We start from the raw sequence: 21,991 nt of genomic DNA on the forward strand, positions 1-21,991 counted from the left end.
ATCAGCTTTCCCCAATGAAGGCAGTGGGGATGCACTATATGCCTCCTCTACGTTTGCATACAGTAGGTCAATAGTCCTATTACCCCTGGTGTAGCAATCCACGTACTGGGAGAAAGCAGGTAGTGTCTTGTCCAAAGTCACATGGTTGAAGTCCCCTGTAATTATCACCAGTGCCTCAGGGTGCTGTGCCTGAAGCCTAGCAACAGCGGAGCTGATGACGTCGCACGCTACCGTTGCGTCGGCACGCGGCGGGACATACACATTCACCACAATGACGCTTGCGAATTCTCGAGGCAGGTAATATGGCCTCATACTCACGGCGATCAGCTCAATATCTCTTTCACAAACGGAGATCTTTGTACTCACATGCCCGGGGTTACACCATCTTTCGTTAATGTAGACAGCGAGTCCCCTCCTTTCTTCTTCCCACGCTTTTTGGCATCTCTGTCAAATCTTACCGTAGTAAAACCAGGTAATTCTACATTTACATCCGGGATGTTAGCCGTCAGCCATGTTTCGGAAAAACACATTAAACTGCATTCCTTGTATTCTTTAACATTCCTTACTAATGAGGCTAGCTCATCCAATTTATTTGGCAGCGAGTTCACGTTCCCCATAATGACCGAAGGAACAGCGGGTTTATAACGCCTCTTCATCTCCTTCCACTTATCTCTGCGCAGTTTTCCAGCCCTGGAGCCGCGGAACCTCCGTTTAATTTCGTTCGGGATCTGGATCTGTTGCGCAACACTGACTTGCACCTTTCTCAGCGCAAGTAGCTGGTTTCTCGAATACAACTTTCTCTCCATCTCAATATTAATAAATACCAAACATAACATTAAATAAATACTAAACATAACACTATGACTAAAAAAAGAAAGAAACAACCTAAAAAAGAATGATCAATTTATCAAATCTCGGGAGCAGCTGGAAAAGGCTGCCGCTCAGGTCGGCGCCGGAAGTAGTATTCTAACGGTAAGGTGACAAAACCGTAGCTACTAAGAGAAACCAAAGACAACATAAAGACCAAAGAGGGCACAGAACAAAAATTACTAGGCAGTTAGAGAATTGGGAAGTTTTAAAAATGAACAGAATGCAACCAAAACCATTAAGAAGTAAAAGATGGAATACATAGATGAGCTAGCCAGTAATATTAAAGAGGATACCATTTTTAATTTCAGGTACATATTGTGTAAAAGAGAGACAGAAATGGATATCAAACCACTGGAGAATGATGCTGGAGAGGGAATAATGGGGTGAGGGTGAAAGGTGATGGCTGATGAACTGAATAAGTATTGTACTCACTCTTATCTGTGGAAGGCACTGGCAGGAATATGGAAGTCCCAAATGTCAGTGGTCAGAATGTGTAAAGTTACGTTATTCGGGAGTAAGTAGAAGGAAAGGCAATGGGCTGTGATTTTCTTTTACTGGAAGGAGAAATCGATATTCATGCCTTCAGGTTGGAGCTACGCAGATGGTATATGATGTGTTTCTCTTCGACCCTGAGGCTGTCAAGTGGAGCAACTCCAGCCATTGCTATTCTGCCATCATCCCTGCTAGTGTCCCCTTCCAATCAACTTTGGTAAGCTCTTCTCCAGTGCCTCCGTAGTTCCTTTCACTCCACCAATAATAATGCATCTTGTTTTACCTTTCCCCTCTCAAAGTGAAGGGTGAATTCAGTCATGTTATTATCACTGTATCCACATGCTCCCTTTACCAAAAGCTCCCCAATCAAATTTGGTTCATTCCAGAATTAACTTTTCCCTAGTGGGCACAATTGCAAAGGGAAGGTAGGTCACATCCGGAATTTTCAACTTAGCAGGCGATTTCCTCTGACGTATTGGGAAATCGTGTGCTAGGCTAGTTACAGCAATGGCTTGCCATTGTTGTATTTGCCTTCTGCCGGGTGAGATTTTTTTTAAAGAGATCACCAGCTCTTAACCCAGCACAGATGGGTGCCGGCTGGATTCAAACTCAGGACTTCCCGCCACTGATGCCACTACGCCACCAGCCAGCTACACAATTCCAAGCTGATCTAAAAGGCATCTCATTGGTATTTTCCAAATTCCTTCTCTTGAGATCAAGCACCAACCTAATTATCACAATCTACCTTCACCCATCACACTCATGGACTATTTGTCTCACTCCCATCGGGGGTAAATACACAGCGTCCTCACCAGGACTACCAGCCTCTGGGACAGCTCCTTTTCCCAAGCAGTAAAGCTGATAAATATCTCTGCCCACTAACCCATACTTCCACAACACCAAACACCTCTACTTTATCATTTCCTGTCTGTCATCTTATATGCAGGCATCCTATGCCGAGCGTCACTTTATGGACATACAATCAGTCCGTGCACAGTATATAAGCTGTGGATATATGTTGTTACTGTTGTGTTTTTGTGCTGTATTGGAGCCGGAGTAATAATTATGTCGACCTCATTTACACGTGTCTGCTGGAAATGGAATTAAACAACCCTGAATCTTGAATAAACATTTCAGCAGGCTGCAGCGTCACATTTCTGTCTCTCAGCGTTATTGCGGCAGAGCGCCACCTGGTGACAATGGAGTCCACAAATCAGGGGGTCCTGTTATTGTGGTAAATCACCATCAAGTGGCAGTGTTGTCCACAAAAGGGAGAGGTTTACAGCGATAAGAAGGGGTGTAGGGGCTGGAAGCCAACTGCAAGTGGATGAAGTGCCAGAGATGCCCCAAACCACTCTCCTCACCACTAGTCAGGGTCCCAAACAGTCCTTCCATTTGAGGCAACTTTTCAACATCGTGCTTGTTGGGATCATCTACTGTTTTCAGTTTTCCAGGTGTGGCCTCCTCGACATTAGTGAGACCCGATGTAGTCTCTGCATTCTGCACTCTGTCCCAATAAGATTCTGCAGATGTTGGAGATGCAGAGTAACAGACACAAAATGTTAGAGGAAGTCAGGAGGTCAGGTAGCTTCTATAGAGGGGGTAAAGCCAAAGAGAGATTTCCTGCCGAGACCCTTCATCAGGATTGGAAGTGGGGAGAAGCCGGAATAAGATGGTGCGGGGTGTGGAAAGAGTCCAAGCTGGTAGGTGATAGGTGAAGCCAGATAAGAGTGAAGGTGAGTGGGTGGGGGAGGTGGGAAATGAAGTGAGAGGCTGTGAGGTGGTAGGTGGAAAATGCAAAGGACTGAAAAGAAGGAATCTGATACGATAAGAGAGCGGGCCATGGGACAAAAGGAAGTAAAAGAGGAACCAGAGGGAGACGATCCGCAGTGGGGAAGAGAGAAGTGTGGAGACAGAATGGAGGAGACGGGCCTGTGGGTTGATGAAAAAAAAAGGTAGAGGTAGAAGTTAAAGATGTCGATGTTCATGCCATCAGGTTGTAAACTACCCGGATGTAATATGAGTTGTTGCTCCTCCAACCTGACAGTGCACTCATCATGTTAGTTAAACAATGAACCGGAAGTGAGAGTGGATTAATAATTGTCCCCCGGATCACTATTAAATCAATCCTCTCTCACCTTAAACCGGTGCCTTCTGGTTGTTGATTCCACAAAAATGTGGTAAAAGAAAAGTAAACATAGAAAACGTACAGCACAATACAGGTCCTTCAGCCCACAAAGTTGTGAGGAACATGTTCCGACCTTAGAAATTACTGGGCTTACCCATAGCCCTCTATTTTTCTAAGCTCCATGTACCTATCCAGTAGTTTCTTAAAAGACCCTATTGTAGCCGCCTCCACCATCGTTGCCAGCAGCCCATTCCACGCACTCACCACTCTCTGTGTAAATAACTTACCCTTGACATCTCCTTTGTACCTACTCCCCAGCAACTTAAACCTGTGTCCTCTTGTGGCAACCATCTCAGCCCTGGGAAAAAGCCTCTGACTATCCACACGATCAATGTCTCTCATCATCTTATACACGTCTATCAGGTCACCTCTCATCCTCAGTCGCTCCAAGGAGAAAAGGCCGAGATCACTCAACTGCGCACATTCCCCATTTCTGTACACTCATAGTTTGGAACACCTGCATAAGGTCACCTCAATCTCCTGCACTTCAAGGTGTGAAGTCCCAACCTGCCCAACCTCTCTCCAGAACTCAGTGCCTCGAGTATCGGCAGCATTCTCGTAAATCTTTTCTGCACTTATTCCAGCTTAGCGTCCTCTTTCCTATAACTGAATACAATAATCCAGACGTGGATACCCTAACAATATCCTAACCCTAATGCAACCTCACCGGCCTCTTCTTCAGACCATGAGCCATGAGATATCAGACAGGGGCTGGTCAGTCAATCGAGTCTCCTCCGCCATTCGTTCCTGTCCAATTGATTATCTCTCAACCCCATTCTCCTGCCTTCTCCCCATAATCTTTCAACATCCACTTAAAATACACTCAATGACTTGGCCTCTACTCCGTCCGTGGCAATAAATTCTAAAGATTTACCACTCCCTGATTAAAGAAAATCCTCCTCATCTCTGCTCTCAGTGGATTTCCGATACATTGAGGTTGTGACCTGTGGTCCCAGACTCACACAGTATAGTGTGCATCTTCTTCAGAGCCACGCTGTCGAGGCCTTTCAATATTTAATAGGTTTCAATGAGATCCCCTCTCTTTCTTCTATACCAGCGAGTACAGGGTCAAAGCCGTCTAACGCTCCTCATACGTTAGCCCTTTCGTTGCTCATGAACCTGCTCCGGACCCGCTCCAATACGAGCACATCTGTTTTCGCAGGTTGTAAACTGCTCACAATACACCAAGAGCGATCTGACCAATGCGTTTTAAAGCCACAGAGTCACATCCTTATTCTTATATGCTAACATTACAGTTGTCATCCTTCATCAACACAATCTGCAAGCAAACCTTTAGGGACTCCTGCTCAAGGATTCCCAAGTACCTCTGCACCTCTGATTTTTGAATTTTCTCCCATTTATTTATTTTTTCTCTACGCTCTTATTCCTTCCACAATTGTACATGACCGTACATTTGCATACACTGTACATTTCCGTACATTTCATCCACGACTTCGTTGCCCGTTCTCCAAACCTATCGAAGTCATTTTGCAGACTGCAGCTTTACTCCAAACTATCTGTCTCTTATCTGTATCAACTGCAAAGTTCTGTGGATGCTGGGAATCCAAGCAACACAAACACAAAATGCTGGAGGAACCTAGGAGGCCAGGCAGCATATATGGGAAATAGTAAACAGTCACCGTTTCGGGCCGAGACCCTTCGTCAGGACTGGGGGGGGGGGGGGAAGATGAGACGTCAGAGGAAGAAGTGTGGGGGTGAAAAGGGTAGAAGAAGTGGTCGGTGATGGGTGAAACTGCGAGAGGGGGAGTAGTGAAGGAGAAAAAAACTTAGGATTTTATTTCCTTAACGATTCTCGAAAAATCATTGCTAACGCCTCCACATCTCTTCAGCCACCTCTTTCAGATCTCTGGGGTGTACACCATCTGGTACAGTGAACCTATTTATCTTCAGACCATCCCAAGAACCTTCTCCCGAGTAACGTAACTTCACACATTCAGTCCACTGACATCTGGTACTTCCATATTCCTGCCGGGGTCTTCGAGAGATAAGAGTGATGTACAGTACTTATTCAGTTCATCTGCCATCACCTTGCACCCCCAGCCCATTACTACCTCTCCATCATCATTTTTCAGTGGTTCGATATCCGCTTACGCCTTTCTTTTACACTATAATTACCTGAAGAAACATTTGGTATCCTCTTTAATATTACCGGCTAGCTCACTTAAGTGTTCCATCTTTTCCTTCTTAATTATTTTAGTTGCATTCTGTTGGTTTTTAAAATCTTCCCAATCCTCCTACATACTAGTGATTTTTGCTCTATGCCCTCTCCTTGGTTTTTATGTTTTCTTTGGTTTCTCTTATCAGCCACGGTTTTGTCACCTTAGCTTTAGAATCCTACTTCCTCTTTGTGATGCATAGAGATTTGAGGGGCGAAGAACATCTCAGACTGAACTGCAGTCAGCTCGACTTCTTTGGTCTGCAGAGAATTCAAGGGAAACCTCTTCGCCCACAGAGTGGTGACTATTTGGAACTCATTCACAGGGAGAGTGAGAGGTGAACAACAGGGGAGGATTTGTAAGATCTGCTGTGGAACAGAATCACTGGCAGGGTCCAGCCGGCCTGAGTTGACTCTCTGCTGTACAGTAGGTGTGTAATAAATTCACTAAGTACCGGAGACAGCGTTTAATATAGAACTGATTTATTTGTCACAGATCTAGGCCCATTAAAGGTGAATATGCAGCAGAAGATACTCCTCCCGTGCCTGGTGACCCGGGTGCAGAACTGGGTGTGGTGAGCAGCACCAATAATTGCAGAGTTCAGCACTGACAGTCACTCTCGAAATTGCATTCAGCAACGCTGATGGATAAATATTCAGCATGCAGCTTATTGAAACTTTCTCCCCAGTGTGAACCCGGTAGTGTAACACGCTGTAAGGTTTCACTGCTGAAGTAACGGCCCCTCTGTAATGTTTCGCTGCTGAGGTAATGGTTTCTCTGTAGCAGCAATGTTTAGGTTACGACTAGAGGATGTAGGGTTTTCCAGTGTGGGGCTATCCAATGACAGAAATATTCTTTCTTGTGAGTCTGGAAGAGAGATTTTCACGGGTTTTTGCTGGCGAGAGATGAGAAGACATGAATGGAGAGAGTGGCCCTTTTTCTTTTTTTCAGTTTGTTTACTAACCCTATAAGCAAAGTAAGAATTATAGAGCTCAATCGTTTAATTGCATATTGTGTATCGTTTGTTACTTCGGGGTACTGATCTGTAACATGGGACACATCACACAGCATTCACCCAAATGAGATTTCTTAAGTTTGGTCGGGCTGGAGGTGGGGGGGGGGGGGGGGTGGTGGCTATCACCCCGTATATTAAACTGCTCTACCCAGTGTGAAGTCGCTGGTGTCTCTGTAGTTGAGATGACCAAGTGAATCCCTTCCCACACATTGAAGCCTGAGTTATTCTTCTCCGTCGAGGCTACGCCGTAGGCTCTACGTAGCCGCGTACCCGACGCTGCAACCTGGGCTGTACCGTATGCTGTAGCCTAACGCGCACATTCCTAAAAATGCAACTACGCATCGCAGCGACGCAGACTGCAAGAACTGTGATTGGTCCACTTGGTAACAGCCAGTTTCCTTTTTTTTCAATCTTTTTATTAAGTTTCAAATTTAATAAGCATAGCAATAATATAATGATACAAAGAGATTAGGATTACATTAATGTCGGTTAACATGTAAAAGCACAGATTCCAAATGACAAATATAGTTTAACCTCCCAATCTCATAGCAACTAACCATGAAAGAGATATCATATCAGGAGAAAAAAATCGTAAACTAGAAAAAAAACACTAAACTAAAAAAAACAGACAAAATTGGGCTGTCATATTACAACGGCTGAAATTATTTGGCATTAACTCTGCTCCTCTGAACATGAACAAAAACTTATTACACAAGATTCGGAAAGGGTCAACTTACATCATATGAAAAAATTGAATAAATGGCCTCAAAGTCTCTTCAGATTCAACCGAAGGATCCACAGTACCACTCCTAATTTTTTCCAAGTTTAGACATGCTATGGTTTGGGAAAACCATTCAAATGTAGTAGGGAGATTGGAATCTTTCCATTTAAGTAAAGTAGATCTGATGGTTATTAATGTAACAAATGCAATTAGACGACAAGCTGACGAGGATAAATGACTATAGTCTATCACCGGTCCTCCAAAAATTGCGGTAATAGGATGTGGTTGTAAATCAATACACAGAACTACTGAGATAATATCTCAAAATACCCTTCCAATATTTTTTTTAGACGAGGACTTATCCTTGTACATATGAGCCCACCTTAAATTGCATGAAGGCATGTCTGACACACACTGAAGAGGTATTTTCTAGTTCCAGAACTTTCTCCCATTTCTGTATAGGTAAAGGTATCCCAAGTTCTCTTTCCCACTCATTCTTAATTTTATCAGAAGTATCTAAGCGTATTTTCATAATTAAATCATAAATAAATGATATTAAACTCTTCTGATCTGGATTTAAACTTATTTTTTTCCGTAACTTCAATTTGATGTGATATCAGAACGGAAGGCAAAATAACATTCAAAGGTTTCTAATCTGTAAATATCTGAAAAAGAGTGATCCAGGCAAATTATTTTTTATTAGAAAACTGTTCAAAAGCCGTAAAAGATTATCCATAAATAAATCACGAAAACATGATATTCCCTTTGTTTTCCATAAAAGAAAAGCTTGATCAATTCTAAATGGTTGAAAGAAAAAAATAGATGTCATAGAACTTGACAGTATATATTTATTTGGTCCAAAAAATTGCCAACATTGAAACCATATTCCTATTGTATGCTTAATTATTGGAATTACCATTTGCTTATTAAATTTAGTAAGTGCAAAGGAAAGCACAGCCCGTAAAATAGAAGCCAATGAAAACTTCGGTCGAGACTCCCGCTCAAGGTTCATCCAACTCTTGTGTGCAAAACGTTAAATATCGAATATTAATTCCCAATAATAAAATCTAGGATCCGGCAAAACCAAGCCGCCTTCCTTTTTTTGATTTCTGTAAATATTTCCAATATAACCTGGGATTTCTATTCTGCCATATATATGCAGAAATTTTAGAATCAATAATATATAAAAAAGTTAGAGATAAAAATTGATACCGCCTGAAATAGGTACTGATATTTAGGTAAAATAATCCTCTTAATAGCATTAATGGAACCAATCAAGGATAAGGATAATGGGGACCATTTAGTAAACAATTGTTTAGCATGATCAATTAAGGGTAAACATTAACTTTAAATAAATCGTTGTGCCTCTTAGTAATTTTAATAACCAAATAAATACAATAATCAGCAAGCAATCTAAATGGTAACTGTCTATAAATTGAGACTTGCATATTTAATGGAGAAAGCACACTTTTATTAAGATTCAGTTTATAAGCAGAAAAACTACTAAACTGAGCAAGTTGTGTTATTACTGCAGGAATGGATTTCTCTGGATTAGAAATATATAGCGAAAGGTCATCTGCATATAGTGATACTTTACGCGTCCCATTCCCATGAGTAACGCCAAATATACTGGGTGAATCACGAATAGCAATTGCCAAGGTCTCCAGGCTAATATCTTATAGTAAGGGTTTCAAAGGACAGCCTTGACTAGTACCTTGGAAGAGCCTAAAGAAAGGGGATCTCTGATCATTAGTGAAACAGAAGCCAAAGATATATGTTATATCAATTGGATCCAAGATATAAATTTTGGACTAAAATTAAGTTTCTCAAGAATTTTAAACAAATATTCCCATTCAAATGTATCAAACGCCTTCTCGGCATCGAGCGAGAAAACACGTTCTGGAGTCTTAGATAAAGTAGTCTATACAATGTTCATTAACCTCCAAACATTACAATGTGTATAATAATTTTTAATAAATCCTGTCTGATGCTCGGAGACAATTTGTGGCAGGCAATATCTTCAACAATCTAATTGCTAATATTTGAGAAAGGATTTTAGATTCAACATTCACAAAGATATCACAAATCTGATGCACATTCAGTGAGATTTTTATCATTTTTAGGAATTAAATAAATAGATGCTTCGTAAAATGTTTGTGGTAACTTACATACAAATAAAGCATCTTTAAAATTTTTTACCTAACCAGGGAGAAAGTAAATCGGAAAAAGATTTTAAAAATTCAGCTGTATACTCATCCCGACCACGTGCTTTACCAGAATTCAATGAATAAATTGCATTCTTTATTTCCTCTTCAGTAATGGGTGTGTCTAATACTAAACGTTCATCAACTGATAATTTCAGAATATTTAATTTCCTTAAAAATTCATGCATTATGGTAGAATCATCAGGAAATTCTGATTGGTATAAATTGGTATAAAATTCTTGAAAAAAATTGTTAATTTCATCATGGTCAACCGTCAAAGTACCATCCGTTTAAGAACCCTATTAATTTGAAGTTTCGCCAAAGCAGCTTTTAATTGGTTAACCAATAATTTACCCAATTTATCACCAAATATATAAAATGACCCTTAGTTTTAAGTAACTGATTTTCAATCGGGGATGTTAATAACAAATGATGTTGCATCTGAAGTTCAACTCTCTCTTTATAAAGCTTCAAATTGGGAGCAATAGAATATTTTCTATCAATTTCTTTAATCTTATCAACCAATGTACGTATTTCATTATTAATTTGATTCTTCAATCCAGCAGAGTGTGAAATAATTTACCCTCGGATATATGTTTTAAAGGCATCACGTGATATCCCACTGAAAATTTCTTCCGTTGAGTTAGCTGAAAAGAAAAAGGCAATCTGTCCTTTAATGAAATTAATAAAATTTAAGCCGTGAAGTAAAATAGAGTTGAACCGCCATTGTTTAGTACCAAAGGTTACATCAGTTAACTTAACTGATAATTTCAAAGGTGCATGATCGGAAATGGCAATTGTATCATATTCACAGGCAGTGACAAATGAAACTAATCGAGAATCAATAAAGATGTAAAGGAATCTAGAGTAATTATGATATACATGAGAAAAAAGAGAACTCTTTTTCATTAGGATGTAAAAACCTCCTAATTTCTAAAATTCCAGAGTCAACTAAGAAGGAATTAATAAAAATAGCAGATTTGTTTGTAAGTACCTGATTAGGCACAGACTTATCCATCATACGTTTCAGACAACAATTAAAATCTCCACCCATTATTACCATATATTCATTTAAATTGGGAAGAAATGCAAAAAAGTGCTTAAGGAATTCAGGATAGTCAGTATTAAGTGCATAAATATTAACCAAAACTAATTTATTGTTATAAAGTTAACCGGTGTTTAATAGAAGTCTATCATATTGGTCTGAAATTGTATCATAGTGAACAAATGAAATCTAGGAGTCTATATAAAAAAAAGAAACACCTTTCACCTTAGTCGATGAGTTAGAGTGAAACTGTTGGCATTTCCAAAACCTAAATAAGTGCTGATTATCCTCCTTACTCACATGTCTTCTGCGCAAAAATAATCTGAGCATTCAGTCTATGAAAAACTCTAAAAATCTTCTTCCATTTAATTGGATGATTCAAACCGTTCGTATTCCATGAAACAAAATTAATAATGACAAAATTAATTAATAATATCCATTTTCCTTAAATAAACAATGTAGTATGTAAAGGGTTAACCACAATGCATAGGAAACTCACGAATCAGGAGGAGGGAAAATAGTTTAAAGAGGAAACGGAAGTTACGACAATACAGACATTTTTGTAGTTTCAATTCAGCCCAAAAGAAAAATACTAGACTAAAAATAGCCCTACCACCCCACCCACAAAGACCGAACACCTGGCCAATAGACAGCCAGACAACTATCTAAGAACCTCCCTACCCCCGTCTCCCTTGAGGCAGATCTCCAAATTTAAAAAAATAAAAAACAAACCACCCATAGTCAAAATATTACAAGAGGAATGTCAAGCAGATGTTAGAGAAAAACAGCCAATTGCAGACCATTTTAAAAGAAAAGGTCTTAAAAAATGACACAAAATACAATCTTAATAATATTTCAAGAAAAAGGAAATAATCAGCATATCAAAGTCATAATGATTTTCAAAAGCAAACAATTAAAAATAAAAAAAGTAAAACAATGAAGGAAAAAGAAAGAAACTTTAACATGGAAACATCATAAACATCCGAATGTCAAAACACAGTACAACTGTAATCAACCCAAGGGCAAAGTTCTAAAGTGTCCAAATCTATAAGCTGGCTGTTAACTAATAAACCAGATACACACAGACATAAAGGAATGGTAAATTTCAGAGACATCCAAGCTCAAATGTTGATCTTCAAAACATTAGACATCTGCGTTCAAGCTTACCTCTTTGAGAAATTGTTTTGCTTCATTCACGGATTTAAAGCATTTGAATGATTTATTGGGCAGAGCAACCCTTAGGTGAAAGGGATATAACAATGCTGGACAAAGATTCCTCTGATATAATTCTGACATCACCATTTTAAAATGCAATCTTTCTTGCATCACCTCAGGACAAAAATCTTCAACAAAATGAAACTGAAGATTCTCATGCTCAGTAACTCCTTTCTGATGAGCAATCCGAATGAAGTGCTCCTTAGTATTCACATTGTGACATCGAAGAATTACATGACGTGGTTTTGGTTTCAGCGCCCGATGAGTGCGGTTGAGTGCAGGAAGGGAAGAAAATACCTCCGAGCCAAAGACCTCCATTAAGAATTTTTAAGATAGTACACAGGGCCCATATGTCCAAAGATAAATTGGCACATATTTTTTCCTAATATAAGCCCTATTTGTGACAGATGTAACACAAAAGTGGCTACTCTGACTCAACTGTTTTGTTCATGTGTTAAGTTTAAATAATTTTTGGTGGGATGTGTTTGGAATATTATCTAAAGTTATAGATGCGGATGTTCAACGTAATCCACTTACAGCAATTTTTGGGATTATTCCAGAGGAAGCATTTTATCTATTTGATTTTGACATTATATGCTGTTTATATGTTTTTTTATATTATCTACTTGTTAAACTCCTCTTCCAATTTGTATATTCTTTATTTGGAAACCAATAAAAAAGATTGAAAAATGCTCTTAGATGAAGCATTGAGAAAAAAACTGAGTAAGATCCCGGCTCTCAATGTCCTCACTGAGTCTATTATTCACAAATTCAGTCTGTGGCTTCGACTCTCCAAATCAGTAATCTTGATTTTGTTCTGCTCCAGGGTTTGAGTGGTTGAACTTCATTTCATTTCCAAAGAATTCAATTTGCGATCTCTCTGTTTCCCAGCTTTAATAAACTCTGAAATTTGCCGCTGCTGTTTTTCGTTCTTCTTTTCAAGTGTTGCCAATATACCTTCGCTCTCCTTTAACCATAATTCCAAGGTAATAAATCTTTTATCAAGTTCTTCATCCAAAAGATTCTAGATAGCCAGTAAAGTAAGTTGCAACTTTTTAGGCTGTTCAAAGACATCTTCTTTCTTTCCATTTTCACTGCCTTCTTCCTCTGTAAGCCATTTCAGTCGATTAAAATTCAAATTCAAACATATAAAAGTGTTATAAACACTTTGATAAAGATATTAAAGGGGTGGTAAGTAAATTTAAAATGAACGGAGCAAAGCTGGAATGCAACCTACTCCATGTAGCGCCTCCATGAGAGTCCTTCGCCTAATGTAGCCTAACGCGCACATTCCCAAAAATGTAGCTACACGTCACGGCAACACAGACTGCAGGTACTGTGATTGGTCCACTTGGCAGCAGCCAGTTTCCTCCTGTGCATTTCCTGTTGCTTTGAAGTTGGAAGGTGGACTACATCAAGGAGAGGTTAGGTGAGGTAGTCAGAAAATATGTACATGTGCACGACTCTTCATTGGCAGACAATAAAAACTTGAAAATGGCATCAAAATCGTGCAAAGAAATTTCCACCAACATTGCTTTGGACATCGCGGACTGCACAAAGTAATGGAAAAACTGCTCATTTTTCTGCGTTGCAGTAATTTCAATAGAAGTAACACTTCTGCAACATTGATTAGCTCCAACTCCAACAAGACGTAGTCAGCAGTCGCCATTGTTCCCAACTCAACATGAGTCAATTCAACACAGTAGCACAGAACCCCAACACCAACTAGCGTTTTGGCAGAGCGACGCAGACACACGAACTCACAAGTAGAAATGCTCACAATGGCATAGCGTCTATGCAGAGGTATAATTCAGGCTTCAGCAGGTGAACGGCTTCTCCCCAGTATGAACTGACCGGTGTGCTTGTAGGTGGGAGGACTGAGTGAATCCCTTCCCACAGTCTGAGCAGGTGAACGGCCTCTCTCCAGTGTGAACTCTCTGATGTAACTTCAGTTTAGATGACAGAGTGAATCCCTTCCCACAGTCCGAACAGGTGAACGGCCGCTCCCCGGTGTGAACTCTCCAATGTACCTTCAGTTCAGATGACCGAGTGAATCCCTTCCCACAGTCTGAGCAGGTGAACGGTCGTTCCCCAGTGTGAACTCGCTGATGTACCTTCAGTTTGCATGATTGAATGAATCCCTTCCCACATTCTGAGCAGATGAAAGGCCGCTCCCCAGTGTGAACTCTCCAATGTACCTTCAGTTCAGATGACCGAGTGAATCCCTTCCCACAGTCTGAGCAGGTGAACGGTCGTTCCCCAGTGTGAACTCGCTGATGTACCTTCAGATTGCATGATTGAATGAATCCCTTCCCACATTCTGAGCAGATGAAAGGCCGCTCCCCAGTGTGTACTCTCTGATGTACCTTCAGTTTAGATGACTCAGTGAATCGCTTCCCACAGTCCGAACAGGTGAACGGCCGCTCCCCGGTGTGAAGCCGCTGGTGAACCAGTAGGGTGTATGACTGAGTGAATCCCTTCCCACAGTCTGAGCAGGTGAACGGCCTCTCCCCAGTGTGAACTGACTGGTGGCTCAGTAGCTGAGATGACTGAGTGAATCCCTTACCACATTCTGAGCAGGTGAACGGCCTCTCCCCAGTGTGAACTGACCTGTGTGCTCGTAGCTGGGCTGACTGTGTGAATCTCTTCCCACAATCTGAGCAGGTGAATGGTCGCTCTCCACTGTGAATTCGCTGATGTATTTTCAGTTTAAATGACTGAGTGAATCCTTTCCCACAGTCTGAGCAGGTGAACGGCCTCTCTCCAGTGTGAACTCGCTGATGTACCTTCAGATTGCATGACAGAATGAATCCCTTCCCACAGTCTGAGCAGGTGAACGGCCACTCCCCAGTGTGAACTTTCTGATGTAGCTTCAGAAAAGATGACCGAGTGAATCCCTTCCCACAGTCTGAGCAGGTGAATGGCCTCTCCCCAGTGTGAACTCGCTGATGTTTCTTCAGATCAGATGAGCAAGTGAATCCCTTCCCACAGTCTGAGCAGGTGAACGGCCTCTCCCCAGTGTGAACTCGCTGATGATTCTGTAGGTGGGATGACTGAGTGAATCCCTTCCCACAGTGTGAGCAGGTGAATGGCCTCTCCCCAGTGTGAACTCGCTGATGTACCTTCAGATTAGATGAATGAGTGAACCCCTTCCCACAGTCTGAGCAGGTGAACGGCCACTCCCTGGTGTGAACTCGCTGATGAGCCATTAGGTCATATGACCGAGTGAATCCTTCACCACAAATTCAGCAGATGACCAGCCTCTGCCCAGTGTGAACTGACTGGTGTGTCCACAGGTGGAAAGACCGACTGAATCCCTTCCCACACACAGGATAGGTGAATGGCCTTGCCCTTTAGATGAAATGTCCAACTGTATCTATTCCCACTGTCTGAGCAGATGAATGGGTTCCCCACCTGTTTGAAATGACGGGCGTGCCAGTCGGTCAGATGATCGAGTGAATCCCTCCCCACAGTCTGAGCAGGAAGGATGATTGTGTGAATCTCTTGCTCCTCTTCTTAAGTATCTGGACAGAGACAGCAAAACTGGCGTGTTGTGTTCGGGATTCCCGTAGACAAATTCCTTGTCATTTTTAACCTGTAAAAAGATTTACAAAATCCATCGATGGGTGTAGGACAACATTTCAGATGAGATCACTTGAGTTGTCAAGGTGTGATATGACATCACACTGTTACAGTGAGGTTGAACCGAAGTTGGTGAGAGAAACTATCTCCTGACTGGGCACAGTGCTGGGATGGATGGATGGATGGATGGATGGATGGATGGATGGATGGATGGATACTTTATTCATCCCCATGGGGAAATTCAACATTTTTTTCCAATGCCCCATACACTTGTTGTAGCAAAACTAATTACATACAATACTTAACTCAGTAAAAATATGATATGCATCTAAATCACTCTCTCAAAAAGCATTAATAATAGCTTTTAAAAAGTTCTTAAGTCCTGGCGGTTGAATTGTAAAGCCTAATGGCATTTGGGAGTATTGACCTCTTCATCCTGTCTGAGGAGCATTGCATCGATAGCAACCTGTCGCTGAAACTGCTTCTCTGTCTCTGGATGGTGCTATGTAGAGGATGTTCAGGGTTTTCCATAATTGACCGTAGCCTACTCAGCGCCCTTCGCTCAGCTACCGATGTTAAACTATCCAGTACTTTGCCCACGACAGAGCCCGCCTTCCTTAGCAGCTTATTAAGACGTGAGGCGTCCCTCTTCTTAATGCTGCCTCCCCAACACGCCACCACAAAGAAGAGGGCGCTCTCCACAACTGACCTATAGAACATCTTCAGCATCTCACTACAGACATTGAATGACGCCAACCTTCTAAGGAAGTACAGTCGACTCTGTGCCTTCCTGCACAAGGCATCTGTGTTGGCAGTCCAGTCTAGCTTCTCGTCTAACTGTACTCCCAGATACTTGTAGGTCTTAACCTGCTCCACACATTCTCCATTAATGATCACTGGCTGCATATGAGGCCTAGATCTCCTAAAGTCCACCACCATCTCCTTGGTCTTGGTGATATTGAGACGCAGGTAGTTTGAGTTGCACCATATCACAAAGTCCATATCACCATATCTGGAATGATCATCAAACTGTCTGATGTTCTTCCTGTCTCTCTAAGAATGGGGCATTTCTGCCATCGTCAATTTGTGACTTGGCTCAGTTTGACTCTCTCCATTGGTATTATTCCCTGTTCCCACTGAGCTGCCTGGCCCCACAGTAACTGAAACACTCTCACCGAAAAAGCCGGCAGTGCATTCCATGCACCCACCAGTCTCTGTGTAGAAAACTTACCCCGACATCCCCTTGGTATCTATTTCCAAGCACCTGAAAAGTCTGCTCCCTCGTGTTAGACATTTCAGCCCTGGGAAAAATCCTCTGGCTATCCACACGATCAATACTCCTCATCATCTTATACACCTAACAAAGTTCTAAACATAAACACGGAAATTATACATTGCTTTGAGGATTTGTTGGACGTATACAAAATGATGAGGGAGAAGATTGGGTAAATAAATGCAAGCAGCTTTTTCCACTGAGGGTGGGTGGGATGACAACCAGAGGTCAGGGGAAAGTGGGGAAGGTGAAAATTTAATGGGAACATGTGGAAAAGCTCTTTACTGAAATGGTTGTGAGAGTGTGGAATGAGATGCCAGAACAAGTGGTGAATATGAGCTCAGTTTCACCGTTTAAAAGAAGTTTGGATGTGAGCCTGGATGGTAGGGGTATGGATTTTTTATAAAAAGGGCCCAAAGGATATCGGGAACCAAATTCACCACAACCACAAACTGTTCCTGCCGCTACAATCCAGGAACCGGTACCACAGCAAAAGGACCAACAGGTTCCGGGACATCACCTTCCACCAGGCCATCAGACTGATTAATTGATTTCTATGCTTTCTAGACTGTCCTATATACAAACTAATTATTATAAATCAATTTCAATTACACATTGCACATTTAGACAGTAATGTAACGTAAATATTTCTACTCCTCATCCATATGAAGGATGTGCATAATAAAGTCAATTCAATTCACCATCTCCACTATCTGTTCTGTCTTTCTGGCTCCCATCCCCCCTACAACTTACTTAAACCATATCAGCCCCAACCCCCACTACCTCTAGTAAGCCTTACCACTAAGATATTAGTTGCCTGTTGTTCTGTTCCCCTAACTAACAAATCCACTTATCAGCCCTTTGACTTTCCTCTCCCCAACAGTTTCCAAAGTGTTCCACTTGTTGTTGTCCGGGCATGGCCATTGGAGTACTCTGCGATGTCTATTTAACCTCATTCTCCTTCCTGACTCTCACCCAGTTTCCTGTGTCCTGCACCTTGGGTGTAACTCACCTCTCTTCATGTCATATCTTTCACCCCCTCCTACTGCTGGATGATCTGGAATTCACCCATTTCAAGATCCAACACCTTAAAGTGCAGGGTTACAAGCTGAAGCTGGATGCACATCTTGTAGGTGAGGGCATCAGGGACACTGGAAGTCTCCCCTCCTTCCCTCCAATATTCCCTCTAATTTGTAATAACCAGTGTGCACATGAATCTTGTACTGTGCATTTTTACCCAGTGACAACATGTGCACAGTGAATTATATATAGAGATATATTCATTTTCACAGCTGGCAAATCACGGTCAATAGGAACTTTGATCTCCTCTGGGTTTGATCGAGTTCATCTGCACTCTCACACAACCTATGTAGCAGGCCTGTAATGGGTAATGAAGGATTTTCTCACCAAAGCTTTTGCATATTGTCCATATGTGGTTTGCTTGCTAAATTACACTTTAAAAAGTCAGATTTTCAAATATCACTCCACTTCTTCCCACTTGCAAATTCTCCAGCAACTTTAGCACCAGCACATGCACACAGGCATCGCCAGTTTCTGGACTCTACATAGACATTTCCCCTGAACTCTCCCCCAATGACTGACGGTGGTGAACTCAGTGATGGCAATGCCAATGAATATGAAGGGAAGGGCAGTAGTCTGTCTCACTGGAGTCTGGCACATTTGTGATGTGAAAGCTACTTGTTGCCCAAGGCAAAGGTGCTTTATATCATTACGTACCCAGAGAGGATGGGACAAAACATGTTCTCACCAGTAGAAAAGTCCAGAGCAAGAGGAGGTAGAACAAGCAACACACACAAAATGCTGGAGGAACTCAGCAGGTCGGGCAGCATCTATGGAAAAGAGTACTAATGCTGAATTCCTCCAGCATTTTGTGTGTGTTGCTTAGATTTCCAGCATCTGCAGATTTTCTCTTGTTAGTGATTGGAGGTAAAACAAAGGCGATTTTCTCAACTGGTGATGTAAAAGACCTGATTTAGTTCCCTTTCTCCGAGTTCCTAATCCTTGCATTTAGATAGCTGGAGCTCAGCTCTGTCTGAGAGATCCATCGGTTCCCATTCCCTCCCCGGGGCCCGTGTACGGATCATGGGGTTGAGAGAGAGGGGAGAGAACAGGACTGTCCCGGGATTGCGGGTCACGGTGTCCGAAATTCACAGGAATTATTCCGAAGTTGACGTTTAAGATAAAAACATGGAGAATCACTCTTACCTGCAACCGACATTTTCAAAGCCTTCTGTGTACTGCGCGCATGCGTGAAACTCAGGGACGTCCTCAGCCTGATGTCTGTGCATTTCATCGGCGCTTTAGCGCCGGCGAAATTCTTAACGCATGGCCCTATGGGTAATCACGGTGCCATTAAACATTTCTGCAAGCACCGGTTCAATGTCCATATCTCATTTTTTTTCGTGTGTATAGAAAAATCTGCAGCTGTTTTAATGCAGAAAGCGGCTCCCGTAAACAATATACTCAATATCAACGTGTATCTAATGCCAAAGTAAAATGCAGATATAAAACACAGGAGATTCTGCAGTTGCTGGGAATACAGAGACGCACTCACACAAAATGCTGGAGGAACTCTGCAGTTCAGGTAGCAACTAAGCAGCGGAGTACACAGGCTAGGCATGCTGAAGGGGCTCGGTCCAAACGTTGTCTATTTATTCCTCTCCACAATTGTTGCCTGACTGTTGATTTCCATCAGTATTTTGCAGAAATTAACCACCTTTTTTTTTGATCAACCAGTTTCCAAATGCTTCTAATCTTTCTTTTATAGCCACATCCTGCTGGTCTGATTCCTCCTCCTCCTGGTAAACTCTAGACCCCATCTCTCTCTGGAGCCTCAAAGCCCTGACTCAGGCTGGCAACACTTTGGTTTCTGACTCTGCACCATCGAAGATTCACTCACTAGTCTGCTGTCAGACTTCAGAGGTGCATTATGTAACAAGACTGCAGGTTCTTTTACTGAGAGAGATCGAGAGAGAGAGAGAACGTCAAAATCACAGTGAGCTCATCGTCTTATTCAGCCTGGAGAAAATCATGCAGGAAATTCATGCAGGTGTATAAGATGATGAGAGGCATTGGTCGTATGGATAGCCAGAGGCTTTTTCCCCAGGGCTGAAACAGCTAACACGAGGGGGAATAGGTTTAAGCTGCTTGGAAGTAGGTACAGAGGAAATATCAGAGCAAAGTTTTTTAAGCAAAGAGTGGTGTGTGTGTGGAATGCCAGTGACGGTGGTAGAGGCGGATACAATCGGGTCTTTTAAGAGACTCTTAGTTAGGTACATGGAGCTTAGGAAAATGGGTGGCTATGTGGTAGAGTAATTCTAAGCAGTTTCTAGAGTAAGTTACATGGTCGGCACAGCAATGTGGGCCAAAGCATCTGTAATGTGTTGTAGATTTCTATGTTTCCATGAAATTTATGGGAAATCTCTTATCCCACGGAGAGGTGACTAGTTGCAACCTGTCATCATAGGGAGGGTGAGAGGGGAACGGCAGGGATAGATTTTCATATACTGATATGGAACAGAAACATGGGCAGGAACCAGATGGGCCGAATGGCGTTTCTTGTGTACATTGTGAGTGTGGCAGAGACAGTAAGTACCTGAGACACGGGATTTGATACAGAACTGATTTATCTTTCACAGATACACAATATTAAACTGCAGTCTAGTTTAAGGCTAACATCAGTAGAACAGACTCCCCCAATGCTCAGTGACCGGGGTTCAGTCCTGGGTGCAATGAGCAGCCACAAGAACTGCAGAATCTGACAGTGACAGTCCCTCATGAACCTGCAGCTGCCTTCAGTCACCGTGATGGTTAAACATTTAACACGGAGCTGATTTGAACTTCCTCCCTGATGTTGGAGCGCTCAGACCGAAGATGTAGGGGAGAAGAAAAAAAAAAGATAATAAAGTTGTTTGCACAGTTAGGGATAAACAGAGAGGAAGAGGTGGAGGGTTTCTTAAATGCATCTATTTTAATGCTAGGAGCATTGTAAGAAACGTAGATGAGCTTAGAGCATGGATTGATAACTGGAAATATGAACGGGTCTATCTATCTATCTATTAGAGAAACATGGTTGCAGGAGGGGTGTGATTGGCAACTAAATATTCCTGGATTTCGTTGCTTCAGGTGTGATAGAATTGGAGGGGCAGGAGGGGGAGGTGTTGCATTGCTTGTCTGAGAAAATATTACATCAGTGCTTTGACAGGATAGATTACAGGGCTCGTCTAGGGAGCCTTTTTTGGTGGAATTGAGGAATGGGAAAGGTGTAGTGACACTTATAGGGTGGTATCATAGACCACCTAATCGGGAGCGAGAATTGGAGCAGCAAATTTGTAAGGAGATAGCAGATACTTGTAGTAAGCACAAGGTTGTGATTGTGGGAGATTTTAATATTCCACACATAGAAACATAAAAAAGAGATGCAGGAGTAGGCCAAAGTGAATAATGTCACATTTATCCACATTAAATTGCATCTGCCTTGAATTTGCCCACTCACCTAACCTAGTCAAGTCACCCTGCATGCTCTTAGCATCCTCCTCACAGCTAACACTGCCGCCCAGCTTCGTGTCATCCGCAGTCTTGGAGATCCTGCATTTAATTGCCTCATCTAAATCATTAATATATATTGTAAACAACTGGGGTCCCAGCACTGAGCCTTGCAGTACCCCACTGCTGACTGCCTGCCAATCTGAAAAGGTCCCGTTTATTCCCACTCTTTGCTTCCTGTTTGCCAACCAATTCTCTATCCACATCAATACCATACCCCCAATACTGTGTGCTTAAGTTTGCACACTAATCTCCTGTGTGGGACCTTGTCAAAAGCCTTTTGAAAATCCAAATATACCACATCCACTGGTTCTCCGCATCCACTCTACTAGTTACATCTTCAAAAAATTCTATAAGAATCATCAGACATGATTTTCCTTTCACAAATCCACGCTGACTTTGTTGGATGATTTCATCTCTTTCCAAATGTGCTATTATCACATCTTTGATAACCGACTCCAGCACTTTCCCCACAGCCAATGTCAGGCTAACCCATCTATAATTCCCCGGTTTCTCTCTCCCTCCTTTTTTAAAAAGTGGGGTCACATTAGCCACCTTCCAATCCTCAGGAACTAATCCAGAATCTAAGGAGTTTTGAAAAATTATCAGTAATGCATCCACTATTTCTTGAGCTACTTCCTTA

The 21,991-nt window shown here is 41.9% G+C and overlaps 1 long non-coding RNA gene and 1 pseudogene across 1 annotated transcript in view; one reads left to right on the plus strand and one right to left on the minus strand.

Moving 5' to 3' along the window:
• Positions 1 to 12,151, plus strand: part of LOC140721069 (uncharacterized) — a 32,535-nt gene extending 20,384 nt beyond the window's left edge. Inside the window, exon 4 of the long non-coding RNA XR_012097314.1 lies at positions 12,047 to 12,151. This is a non-coding gene — a long non-coding RNA (uncharacterized lncRNA). The remainder of the gene's footprint in view (positions 1 to 12,046) is intronic.
• A 681-nt stretch (positions 12,152 to 12,832) lies between these two features.
• The window catches only part of LOC140721068 (uncharacterized), an 85,726-nt pseudogene continuing 76,567 nt past the window's right edge, over positions 12,833 to 21,991 (minus strand).

Source organism: Hemitrygon akajei, unplaced genomic scaffold, assembly GCF_048418815.1.
Source record: "Hemitrygon akajei unplaced genomic scaffold, sHemAka1.3 Scf000050, whole genome shotgun sequence".
Classification (NCBI taxonomy): Eukaryota; Metazoa; Chordata; class Chondrichthyes; order Myliobatiformes; family Dasyatidae; genus Hemitrygon; species Hemitrygon akajei.